This window comes from Antechinus flavipes, chromosome 2 (assembly GCF_016432865.1).
Source record: "Antechinus flavipes isolate AdamAnt ecotype Samford, QLD, Australia chromosome 2, AdamAnt_v2, whole genome shotgun sequence".
NCBI lineage: Eukaryota > Metazoa > Chordata > Mammalia > Dasyuromorphia > Dasyuridae > Antechinus > Antechinus flavipes.
In genome coordinates this window covers 227,068,679-227,081,087 of record NC_067399.1, presented here as the reverse complement: position 1 = coordinate 227,081,087, position 12,409 = coordinate 227,068,679, and positions in this window count along the sequence as shown.

The following is a 12,409-nucleotide window of genomic DNA, read 5'->3' as shown; positions in this document are numbered from 1 at the left end:
GAGGGAGAGAGGGAGGGAGAAGAAAAGAAAGAGGAAGAGGGGAGAAAAAGAGGAAGAGGGAGAGAAGGAAAGGGAGGGAGAGGTAAAAGGAAAGGGAGAGAAGAAGAGAAAGAAAGAGGAGAAAGGAAGGGGTAGGGATCAGGAACATGATACACAGGCAGGAATAAACAAGAATTTTTTCTTGTTATTTGTCCTTCATTTCTGAAGTGGATCAATGACATCATGAGTTTATGTCTTGACCTGTGAATGAATTGGATTTAAGTGAGGCACAGTTGCATAAAATCGTCTCTCTTCCAGAGTCAGTGAAATTCAGTGGTAAGACAAAAATCAAAATATCTAGTGATGGCCAGGGGACAGTGGATGATGATGACCTTTGACATCTTCAATGTCGGACCAAGCTCCAAGTATTCTATAGCGATAATTCATCTGCCTTCATGGCCCTTGGAACAAATTGTTCTCACCCGCCCACTCTTTGAGAGGAAGTCTTCACATGCTTGGAGCAGACATCCCCCCAACCTATCAGTTAACCTCAACCTGGTTTAACCCATTAGCAAAAAAAGGTTTTTTTTAATCAGCGTGTGCTCTGTGCACATGCTACAATTTCTTGGAGCCACACAAGAGTTGGGTGGCAGGTGGACACCAAATGTGGATAAGTAGCCCTGAAAAGGGCTTGGCAAGCCCTCACACCAGCTGTGCTAGTCCTCCCTGAACACCTCATACAACCAAAGGGTGCAACAGAGACAGGATATAGTGCTCAATAGGGAACAAGTTCAGAGAGAGAAATATAATGTCCACCAAAAGACCTTGGTAACCCTATAACATAGGAGATGTGAATTGCATCTTCATCAGTACATCTTGGTCATATATATTCTGTACCTGTATGAACTTATATGCCTACTCTTCCTAATGACAGTGTGTTAATTTGTGAGAATTTGTGTCCTAGGTTTATGGAGGGTGAGAATAAGGTGATACTGCTATTGCTACTTTTCTTACCATCTATTTCAGCAAATATCTTTATGTTAAATACGTGTGTCCTCTGACACACATTAGTAGGAGTAAACACATTGGTAGAAGCTCATGGGCTATATAGTTTTAAGTAAACTACAAAGCACTTTAATCACAAGATAGACTTTCTGAGACCTCTACCTGCAAAAATGGAGTGTCTCAGATATTGCATGAAGAATGAATAATAAATGGAGTCAATTATTTGCAAGATCCTTTTATTTTCCAACACTCATGAAAAATGATGGAATTGGATTAAATGACCTCCAGATTCAAATTCTAAATCCTACATTCTTTAATATAGTATTCTGAAGCTGGTACACCTTTTTTCAGTTCTATTCCTCATTTCTAGCTATAACTATAAAAGGTTCAGAAAACAAATAAAGCAACTTTGATCAACTTTGATCATCCCTATCCCCACTCTCTCATTCTATTCTGCTCTCATCTCCTCCATCCTAATATTGAACTTCTGTCAGGGAATCCTAGGAAAATATAGAGCCTTGAGTTTGAGAGTGAAACAAAATTCTGAGCTGAAAAAAATTGTCTAATTTCTAGGCAACCTGGAAGAAGGTAAAACTGAAGGAAAGATAAGAGTGTGTGCCTAAGGAACATAGACATTAAATAGCCTAGATCTGACACTGAGGGAGAGAAAAGTGCATCTGGTCTGGAGTCTGTCCAAACCAAGAGAGAGAGATAGAATCTTCCTAGAGGAGATTGGGGTAGGGGAGGATAGAGAAGGCCATGGGGAGATAAAGTAGGGCATAAGGCCTTTCTAAAGGGAACAGGTAGATAGGCCTAAAAAAATTACTTTGGTAAGGGGTAGAGAGAATCTTCTCCTTTCTCTCCATTTCTCCAGTTTTCCTGTGGTCATACTCTGACTCCCAAATAAACTTTGAAACCTCCACTTCAGACTTTCCACTTCCTGTAAATACTTAAGCCAACATCAAAATCCTTTCTGTGTTGGGTTGCCCCAACAATCAGTCATCCCTGGTCAGCCTTTCTGGGCTAGAACCTTCTCTGAAGAAAGCTTATCAAATGTTCAGATGACAGAAAGTTGGAAGCATAGTGAATATCTCAGATGGGAATCTGAAAAGATCTCCAAAGTCTGAAACAAAGGACCAAAGTTAATCAAATGAAATTTTACAGGAATAAATGGTGGTTTAAAAAAAAAAAAAGGTTTGCATTTGTATCCAAAACAAAACAAACTCTAGAAGAACAAAGCATAACTTTATTGTTTAGTCATTTTTTTCCCCAACTCTTCCTGATCCCATTTGGCAAAGACACTAGAGTGGTTTGCCATTTTCTTCTCCAGCTTATTTTATAGATGAGGAAATTGAGATAAAGGAAGTTAACTGACTTTCCCAGAGTCACACAGCTAGTTAAATGTCTGAGACCAGATTTGAACTTCCTAAGTCCAGAGAGAGGATAGTCTTCTATCCATTGCTCTACCTAGCTACCCAGTTGACTAGTAAGAACAGGAATATTTATGTTGACTCCTGAACTACAGTTTTGAGCGGGAGCATGTGAATATATCCTAAGGCAAAGAACACTGAATTCCAGTCCTACCTCCACTACTGCCTAGCTGTATAACCCCAGGCAATCTCTCTGGATCCCAGTTTATATGAAATTGGACCCTGATTTGAAAATCGATGGATAGTTTTTTTGAGTTTCTTTCCAATTTTCAAACATCTCATAGTTTCATCTTATATATATTTAGAGCCACATGGGACCTAAGATCATCTACTACAAGCCCCTCATTTGTAAAATGAGTTTTTCTCCAAATTCCATGCTTGTCCCCTTCTATATTCCCTCTCTCACCACAGTCACCTTGCCCCTTGCAAAACAGTAAGTAAAACTCAAAGAACTTACCTTAAAGAAGGGGATGCGGTGGGGCAGGGAGTACTCTAGAAATAAAGGGACTGGATTAGTGATATTATTGCTATTGGATTCTCCCAGAAGAATCAACTCCCTCTACTGATGCAGGTCAGTACCTTTCTCTGCATATTCTTCTATTAGAAAGCTATCTAGAACAGTGACCAAAGTTTAGTGACTTGCCCAGTGCCACCCAGACAGAAGTGAGACCTAAATCCAGATCTTCCTGGATCCAGAGCAGGTTCTCCATCTACTATACTATATTGCCTCTCAAAAAATAGATAACTATAGAGTTATTATTTATGAATTGGGGATTTTTAGTTTTTAATATCAATATGAAAACCATTTCACTGTGGAAAGTAGCCCTAAGTAGAAAAAAGAAATGAGAACATTGTGAATAAATTATGAAAAATTGTGGGGGGAAAGATAGAGAGAGAGAGAGAGAGAGAGAGAGAGAGAGAGAGAGAGAGAGAGAGAGAGAGAGAATATAAAAAAAAATACCTTAAATGGAATTGGTCAAATGGTAAAAGAGGTATAAAACTCCACTGAGGCAAGTAGCCCTGGAGGATGTGAGTGAGGGTATATATGATCCTTGGAGTTTGTCAGGCTGAGCTCTCCCTGCCAGGCCAGGACAGATACCCATGTCTCTGGACACAGATGGGGGACAGGAAACTCTCAGGGACAGCAGGACCTGGGATACTCTCGGAGAAGCTTGTGAAAGAACTGGAGGTCTGGGCCTTGACTGTAAGGAAGAAGGTAAAGAAGCTGGGAGATTCACCAGCCCCAGAATCTTTGCTTTTGATCCTTGTCCTGGATGCCCTTTACTATACAGAATTTCAGAGCTGAAAAGGATCTCAGCAGCCTTCCGGCTCAATTCACACCTAAAAAGAATCCCTAACACAGTATAAAGGACTAGTGTCCATCCATCAGCTAAGTGGTGAAGTAAATAGAACACTAGGCCTGGATCAGAAAGAACAATTCCAATTTGGCCTCACATACTTGCTTCAGTGTGATCTTGGGCAAGCTACTAAAAGTAGAGAAGAAAATGGCAAACCACTCTAGTTTTGCCAAGATAATCCTACGGGGTCATAAAGAGTTGGACATAACTGAGAAACCACAACAAAGTCCATCCAGTCTCTGCTTGGAGACCACCAGTGATGGGGAACTCACTTTCTATTTATTAGAACAAGCCACTGCACTCTGGGACAGCTGTCACAATTAGGAAAATTTCCCTGGCATCAAACCCAAATTTGACTCTGCAACTTCTAACGATTGCCCTTCACTCTACCCTCGGGGGCCAAACAGAACAAATCTAATCTTTCCTCCCTGCATGACAGCTCTCTAAATACTAGAAAAGTGTTCTCCTGTCAACCTCCTCCTCCACTTTCTCTTCTCTGATTCCCTCTCCTCCCACACACCAGGTGTTTCCGCCAAGTGCTCCCACCTTCAACAGTATAAATCCACCTACCACCCTCATCCCCTAGGAATTTCCATTTCCTCAACCCCCACACTCTCATTCTTCCTTGTCAGGACTCCAGCCCCTGCCTCCATCCCACTAGTGTGGGTGTATCTCATTATCAATCCCCAGGGGATCCTCCCGGCTGTACCAAAAAGATCTCATCTGCTTTCTGCCCAGGGAACTGGCCTCCCACTTGGCTTGTCCTTCCTGTCAGCTCCCTGGGAAGAAAGATCTCTCTCCCTACATTCAGTGAGCTCAGGCCCTACTAGTCCCAGGAAAACTAGTACCAGCATCCCCTGGTCAGGGTGCATATGAGAAGCCCTGGTTGGATGCTTTCAGTTCCATTATCCTCAAAGGACTTCACCAGAGCTTTTAATCCAATGGAGCTGATTACAACTGATATGTCCATCCACTAGCTCCCCCAATGCACACATCACCATGACCCTGATCCTTCCAGAACCATTGTGGCCTTGAATTTGACTTAGGTTAGAGTCAGATGGATTTTTTCTTCCAAGAGATCTTAAAGCTTTCTAGAAATGTCCAGGGGCCCCACGAGATTTATCCAACTTCATTGTCAGTTAAAAAGCAGGACTAGAGTCCCATTGTTGATTCCTAGTCCAATGACCTTAGCATCAATATTTATTAATTATTTACTTTGTAATATTTGTAAAATGCTTTGCAAACCTTAAAACACTATATAGGGGCAGCTAGATGGCACAGTGGATAGAGCACTGACCCTGAAGTCAGGAGGACCTGAGTCCAAATCCAGCCTCAGATACTTAATACTTCCTAGCTATGTAACCTTGGGCAAGTCACTTAACTCCAATTGCCTCATCAGAAAAAAAGAAAAAAAAACCCCACTATATAAATGCCAGCTGATGGTTCAGTGGATAGAATGCCTACAGTCAGGAAGAAGAAACCTCAGACATTTACAAACTGTGTGACTCTGGACATGTCATTTGACTTCTGTCTTTGTATCCTCAACTATAAAATGTGGATAATAATGGGGATAACAACATAGCATCTACTTCCTAGTAGTGTTACTAGGGTCCACTTAAATAATATTTGTAAAGCACTTAGCACAGTGTCCATTACATAATGGGTGCTTAATAAATGCTTGTTTCCTGCCTTCCTCCCTCTCCCTGGTCTCAGTTTTCTGCTCTGTAAAATGAGTGTATTGAATGAATTGACTTCTGAGTTACTTTCCAGTTTTAAGATCTATAAATAAATAATAATTTAGAGGTGGTGTGGGGAGTATCAACCAACAATAACTGAGGCGCTCAAGAAAGGTCTTATGTTGGTCTTTGACCCTGAAGAAGCAAAGATGAGGATGGTGGGCATCCAGGTGTGGAGAATGATTTATGCAAAGGCAAAGAGACAGAATGTCTTGTCTAAGCGAGGAGACCAGTTGGGCAGGAACACCAAATGGAGGTAGGATAGAAGAAGGTAGAAGGAGCCAGACTGGTTAATATATCCTGAGGACTATAGAGCCCTTAACACAGAAGATAGAATGCCAGGCATGGAGTCAGAAATACCTGAGTTCAAATCCAACCTCAGACACTAGCTTTGTGACCCCAGGCAAATCACTTAACACTGTTTACCTCAGTTTTCTCATCTGTAAAATGAGCTGGAAAAGGAAATGGCAAACTACTCCTGTGTCTCTGCCAAGAACTGTATGTATAATATGCATAGTGAATGTAAAATGATGGAAAGGACTGAACATCAATAACAATATAATCCTAGAGACAATAAGGAGGCACTGACAGATTGGCTAAGATGACAGGAAAAAATAATGATGAATGTTGGAGGGGATGCGGGAAAACTGGGACACTGATGCATTGTTGGTGGAGTTGTGAATGGATCCAACCATTCTGGAGAGCAATCTGGAATTATGCCCAAAAAGTTATCAAACTGTGCATACCCCAAAGAGACACTAAAGAAGGGAAAGGGACCTGTATGTGCCAAAATGTTTGTGGCAGCCCTGTTTGTAGTGGCTAGAAGCTGGAAAATGAATGGATGCCCATCAATTGGAGAATGGCTGGGTAAATTGTGGTATATGAATGTTATGGAATATTATTGTTCTGTAAGAAACGACCAGCAGGATGAATATAGAGAAAACTGGCAAAACTTATGTGAAATGAACAGAACCAGATCATTATATACTTCAATAACGATATTGTATGAAGATGTATTCTGATGGAAGTGGATATCTTCACAAAGAGAAGATCTAACTCATTTCCAGTTGATCAATGAGGGACAGAATCAGCTACACCCAAAGAAAGAACACTGGGAAATGAATGTAGACTGTATGCATTTTTGTTTTTCTTCCCGATTTATTTCTACCTCCTGTATCTAGGATATACTATGACATATTTAACATGTGTAAGACTGCTTGCCATCTGGGGGAGGGGATGGAGGGAGGGAGGGGAAAAATTGGAACAGAGGTGAGTGCAAGGGATAATGTTGTAAAAAATTACCCTGGCATAGGTTCTGTCAATAAAAAGTTATTTAAAAAAAAGTCACTGACATTTCTAGAGCTGGGGGAGGGGGGGCAGGGGACGGGGGTGACATGATAATGACAATAGCTTTCCTTTATGTGGAGTTTTAAGGCTTATAAAGCAATTTACACATATTAAACTGAGATCTGTTGAAGACCTTTGCTGAAAAAGGCCAAGGTCTCCCACTGCATCCAGGGTCATCTCCAATTGTCCTGATCTGTATCTGGCCACTGGATCCAGATGGCCCTAGAGGGGAAAGTGAGGGAGATGACCTTATACAGCCCTCCCTTACTCAAATTCAATTCACTTGCAAGTCACAGCATCCCCTCCCTGATGTATGGTCCTCTTCAAGAAGGAAGGACAAAGAACAACAACACATATTATCATTTGGTCCTCACATCTAATCCTCAGAGAGAGGTTATATTTGTCCTGGAGACTATTCCAGTTCTTCAAAGACCTTTCCCAGACCTAACCCACTTTTGATTGGCAGATCTTTCCTACAGTGAAATAGGTCTCTCGGACATCCCCAGACATATCACCATGTGTTAGTAAGTTGAACCTTAAAAATGGGTCCTTCATTATATATATATATATAATATATATATATATATATATATATATATATATATATATATATATATATATATTGTATTTAACTTATACTTTAACATATTTATCATGTATTGGTCAACCTGCTATCTGGGGGATGGGGTGGGGGAAGGAGGGGAAAAATTGGAACAAAAGGTTTTGCAATTGTCAATGCTGAAAAATTACCCATGCATATATCTTGTAAATAAAAAGCTATAATAAAAAAAAAATGGGTCCTGAACATCTACTCACCTGCCATTCCAAGAGACATCTCTTCAGCCATTAATACTGTGCCTGGACTGGTTCTTCCATGCTTATCATACCCTCCCATTCCTCCCCTCTCTTATTTACCCAAATCAAGTGATTCTGAAACCTCCCCCTCTCCCTTCACTTCGGACCAACCCTGTTCCCCATCTCCAGCTACCCAGGCCTTCCCAACCATCTCTCTCATCACTACCCCCAAATGTCCCATACCAGCTCTACCCACCTTGCTCTCTTACCCATTGCACTATTAGCTGTACTTTTACTCCTACTCCTGGACTCATTCATTATTTATTATGAGGGAGTATGAAAACTTGCTCCCCATTGCCATTTCCTCTGCCATTGTTGCTTACATTAATTCCTTCAAGGTTCACACTGTTTATTTTTATGATCTAAGCCAGATCCTGTTGGCTATTACCTATCAACTCTCACAGGACACTCTCCTTTCTTCCTCAAGGAATCTAACTCAAAGTCTTTCTTTCCTCCCCAGTGACTGCCCTTATACTAAGGGATTTCAACATTCATATTGATACTCTCTCAAATATCCCAATTTCCTAGTTCTTCAACTTATTTACTGTGATCTAGACAAGGGGCAGCTAGGTGGCACAATGGATAGAACACTGGGCCTGGAGTCAGAAAGACATCTTCCTGAATTCAAATCTGGCCTCAGATACTTATTAGTTATGTGACCCCGGGGGCAAGTCATTTAATTCTGTTTGCCTCAGTTTACTCATTTGTAAAATGAGCTGGAAAAGGAAATGCCAAAAACCCTCCAAATGGCATCACAAAAAAATTGGATGTGACTAACAAATGAATGACAAAAATCCTACAATCCACCTCAGGTATAAACCCTTAATCTTGGCCTTATTGATAAATATTCCATTTCCATATTCATGAACTCTGAGATTCCTTTATTTGAACTATGGTTCCATCTTTCCCTGTGCCTTCTGATACTTAATCCTGTTGATCATCTTCACTGTGACTTCCAATGAAATGAGGTAATATCTGTAAAGCAATTAACCTGCACATAGTAGGCATTTAATAAATGCTTGTTTTCTTAACCTATACCCTTCTCCCTTCAATTCTTTCCCAGGCTACCATCCCTTCATAGGCTATATTTTCTCTCTTCTTTATCTCAATAACTTGGTGCTTAGTTCAATTCTTTATTATCTTTTATACTATGCTTTTATACTATACTAGGCAGTTCCCTGCCTCCTGATCTTATCACACTTTTATCATGCTTTGCTAAATCCCTACTTTGGCTTCCTCTTCTCTTATTTACCTGTTTCTGAACAAAGCTGGAAAAGCCACAAAGCTGAGGTGATTGAATCCAAGCTGCATCAAGGAAATCTTTTCACACCTCCCTAAGCAATTCATCTTCCCACTTGTCCACAATGGCTATTCCCAATCTTTTGATACCCTCTTGGGCTGCCATGGCACCTTCCACTGAGAGCTTTGACTGATACTTTACTGAAAAAACTAAGGCCATTCAATGAGAATTTTATCTACTTCTTATCTCTTTAGATGTCTTATCTCCTTCTTCACCATCTGTCACAAAGACCTAGGTACAAGTCAAATCCCTCTACAGATTTCCTCAATCCCATCTATTCTAGTTTTCTCTAGCAGATTGTACTCTCTATCATTCTCCACACCCTATCTAATCTTCAATCCCTCCCTCTCTATCCAGATGGCTCTGGAGGAAAAAGTGAGGCTAGTGACTTTGCACAGTGCTGCCTCATTTAAATACAACTCACTTGCATGTCATGGTACCACTTCCCTGTTGTCAGTCCTCTTTCAAGAACAAAGAGCAAACAACTGCTCACAAATAAACCTGTTCCTTTCTCATCCTTAAAAAACACTCCCATGATGCTACCATCCCTGCTAGCCACTGCTTTATATTTCTCCTCCTCTTTTCAGCTAAACTCCATGAGAAAGATGTCTATACTCCATAATTCTACTGCCTCTCCTAAACTCCCTTTTGTTGTTCTGTCATGTCCAACTCTTCAGGGCCCCATTTGGAGTATTGTTGGCAAAGATATCGGAATGGTTTGTCATTTTCTTCTCCAGCTAATTTTACAGATTAGGAAACAAATTAATAAGTATCTGAGGTTAGATTTGAACTCAGGAGGATGTCTTCCTGACTGCAAGCCCTGTACTCTATCCATTGTGCCACCTCACTACCCATTTATAATTTCTACAACTTGACTTTTAACTTCATTATTCAACTGAAACAGTTATTTCCTAAGTCACTAACAATCTGATTACCAAATGGCCTTTCCTCAATCTTCATCCTTCTTTTCCAGGATATTCTCTCCTGTCTAGATTTTCATGACATTGGTCTCTTTGGGTTTTCTTCCCACTTCTGACCATTTCTTCTCCATTTCCTTTGAGACTTCATCCATGTTATGCTTGCTAGTTGTGGGTGCTCTCCAAGGTTCTGTTCTAGACTCTTTCTAAATTCTTTTCTTCCTACCAGAGCTTCTTAAACTTTTTCCATTTGGGACCTTTTCTGCCAAAAAAAAAATTCATGAAACCTCAAATATATAGGTATACAAAATAAGTATACAAATCAAACATTTACTAATAATAAATCATAATTTTGCAATCCCCACATTAAATTACAAGACCTCAAATGAAGTCATAAACCAGAGTTTAAGAAGTTGGGCTTTATACTGTCTTACTTGGTGATCTCATCAGCTCCAGTGGATTCAATTATTATTACTTTTTGGGTGATTTTCAAATCAATATATTTAGCCCTACCTTCCTTGCTGACCTCCAGTTTCACATCACCAACTACTTCTTGGATATCTCAAATTAAATGTTCCATGGACATTTCAAGCCCAACATGAAAAAAAAAATTATTTATCTTTCCTGCAAAAAAAAAAAAAAATCCTTCCCTCTGCCCAGTTTCCTCATTATTGTTGAGAGCACAACCATCTTCCCATTTACCTAATCGTGCAAACTCAGTGTCATCATCAATTCATCTCTCATGCTCATTTGATATATCCAATGTTTCTGAGGCTTGTCATATTAATGATATTTCTTATATATATGTCTCCTCTCTGCTCACAGAGCCACTTCCCTAGTGCACACCCTGGTGTCTTTATCACCTTATACTTAGGCTAGAAGGCAACAGCCTTTCATTTGGTCTATCTGCTTCTTCCTTCTCCTCTCCAATCCATCCTTCACTCAGCTGTCAGTGATCTTCCTAAAGCAAAGATCTGACTTTCTCTCTTTTAAACACACACACACACACACACACACACACACACACACACACACACACATACACACACACTTTTCATCTCCCAATTTCTTTTCAAAGGCTGTCCACCATGTGTGAAATGCTCTCCCTTTTCATTTTTACCTCTTGGCTTTCCTCAAGAGTCAACTCAAACCCCACTTTCTGTGAGAGACCTTTCCTGGTCTCCCACAATGTTAATAGTTTCGACTTGAGACTGCACATTGGCCATCACTGGACTGGTTTTAACCCCTAGAGTGGAGCTGGGTCCAAATGGATCTTTCTCAGCCTTGTTTCCCTAGATTGGTGTCCTACTTTCCCTCTAAAAAGTCATTTTATTTACTTCACATATATTTTGTTTTGATTTTTCTGTATCCTTTTGGTTTCCTTCTAATAAAATGTAAAGTCCTTAAAAGCTGATTATCCCTAGAAGCCAAGTACTTTGTAACTGTCTAATAAATGCTTTTTGAAGTCGCAAAAAAAGGTAAATTCAGTCTTGTCAGGAAAAATGTGTTCTAATAATTAGAACTATCCATTAATAGAATAAGGGTACCATTAAAAATAAGGGGATGAGAATAATGGGTTCTCCCTTCTTAGAGGGCTTTGAGGACAGATGAAATAGTCATTTGTTGATTATGTTGTAGTAGGGACTTTTTCCTAAATGTGGGTCAGACTAGATAGCCCTCAGGCTTATTCCTGAAATTCTAAGATTCAGATCCAAAGGCCCATTGCCTCTGGGCTGACACCAGGGACGAATTTTGTTCAGTTCCAGCAATTTATGATGACCATCTCCTAAGGCATAGAGGCAGTGCCCACACTGGTGAAATCACAGATCTTTGAAGATTGAAGTGATCCTGGCCTAATCCCACTGCCACAGAAAAGCAATTACTGGCTGGTGTCCAATTGAGCACTTAGGTGATAAAATTAAAAAAAAAAAATGCAGCTATGACCTATCCAAAGGGCTTCAAGCTTTGAGGTAGAGAGGATGCCAGTCTGAATGTGTGTTCCACCACACAGCTTTTTCAGGATAGCAGGGAAGGAATAGAAACCACCTACATGAAGTAGTTCCTGGGAGGGAGGGAAGAAGGAAGAGATGCAAGGCAAAAACCATGATCTTAAATCAGGTGCCAAGGACAAGAACCAATTTGCTTGTTTCTTATACTAAAGTCTATCTTTCAGGCAATCAAGTATTTATTTTATTTATTTCTTTTTTAAATTTAATAATATTTTATTCATTTAATCCAAACCTGTGTTCACTGGTGTAAAGGAGGGGCTCTCCCTGAGTAGAATCTCCCTTCACCAATGCAGCTGAATAACTCCCATGTAAGTAATAGCTTTTTGAGTAGTTCAGGAGCACATCAGAAGCAGAACTTGAAATCAGGTCTTTTCTGGGCTTCAAGACCAGTCCTTCTTAACCAACATGGGGAAATATTTTATCTTATTGTTGGGAAAACCTTATTTATTATATTGTTTGAACCTAGCTTTATA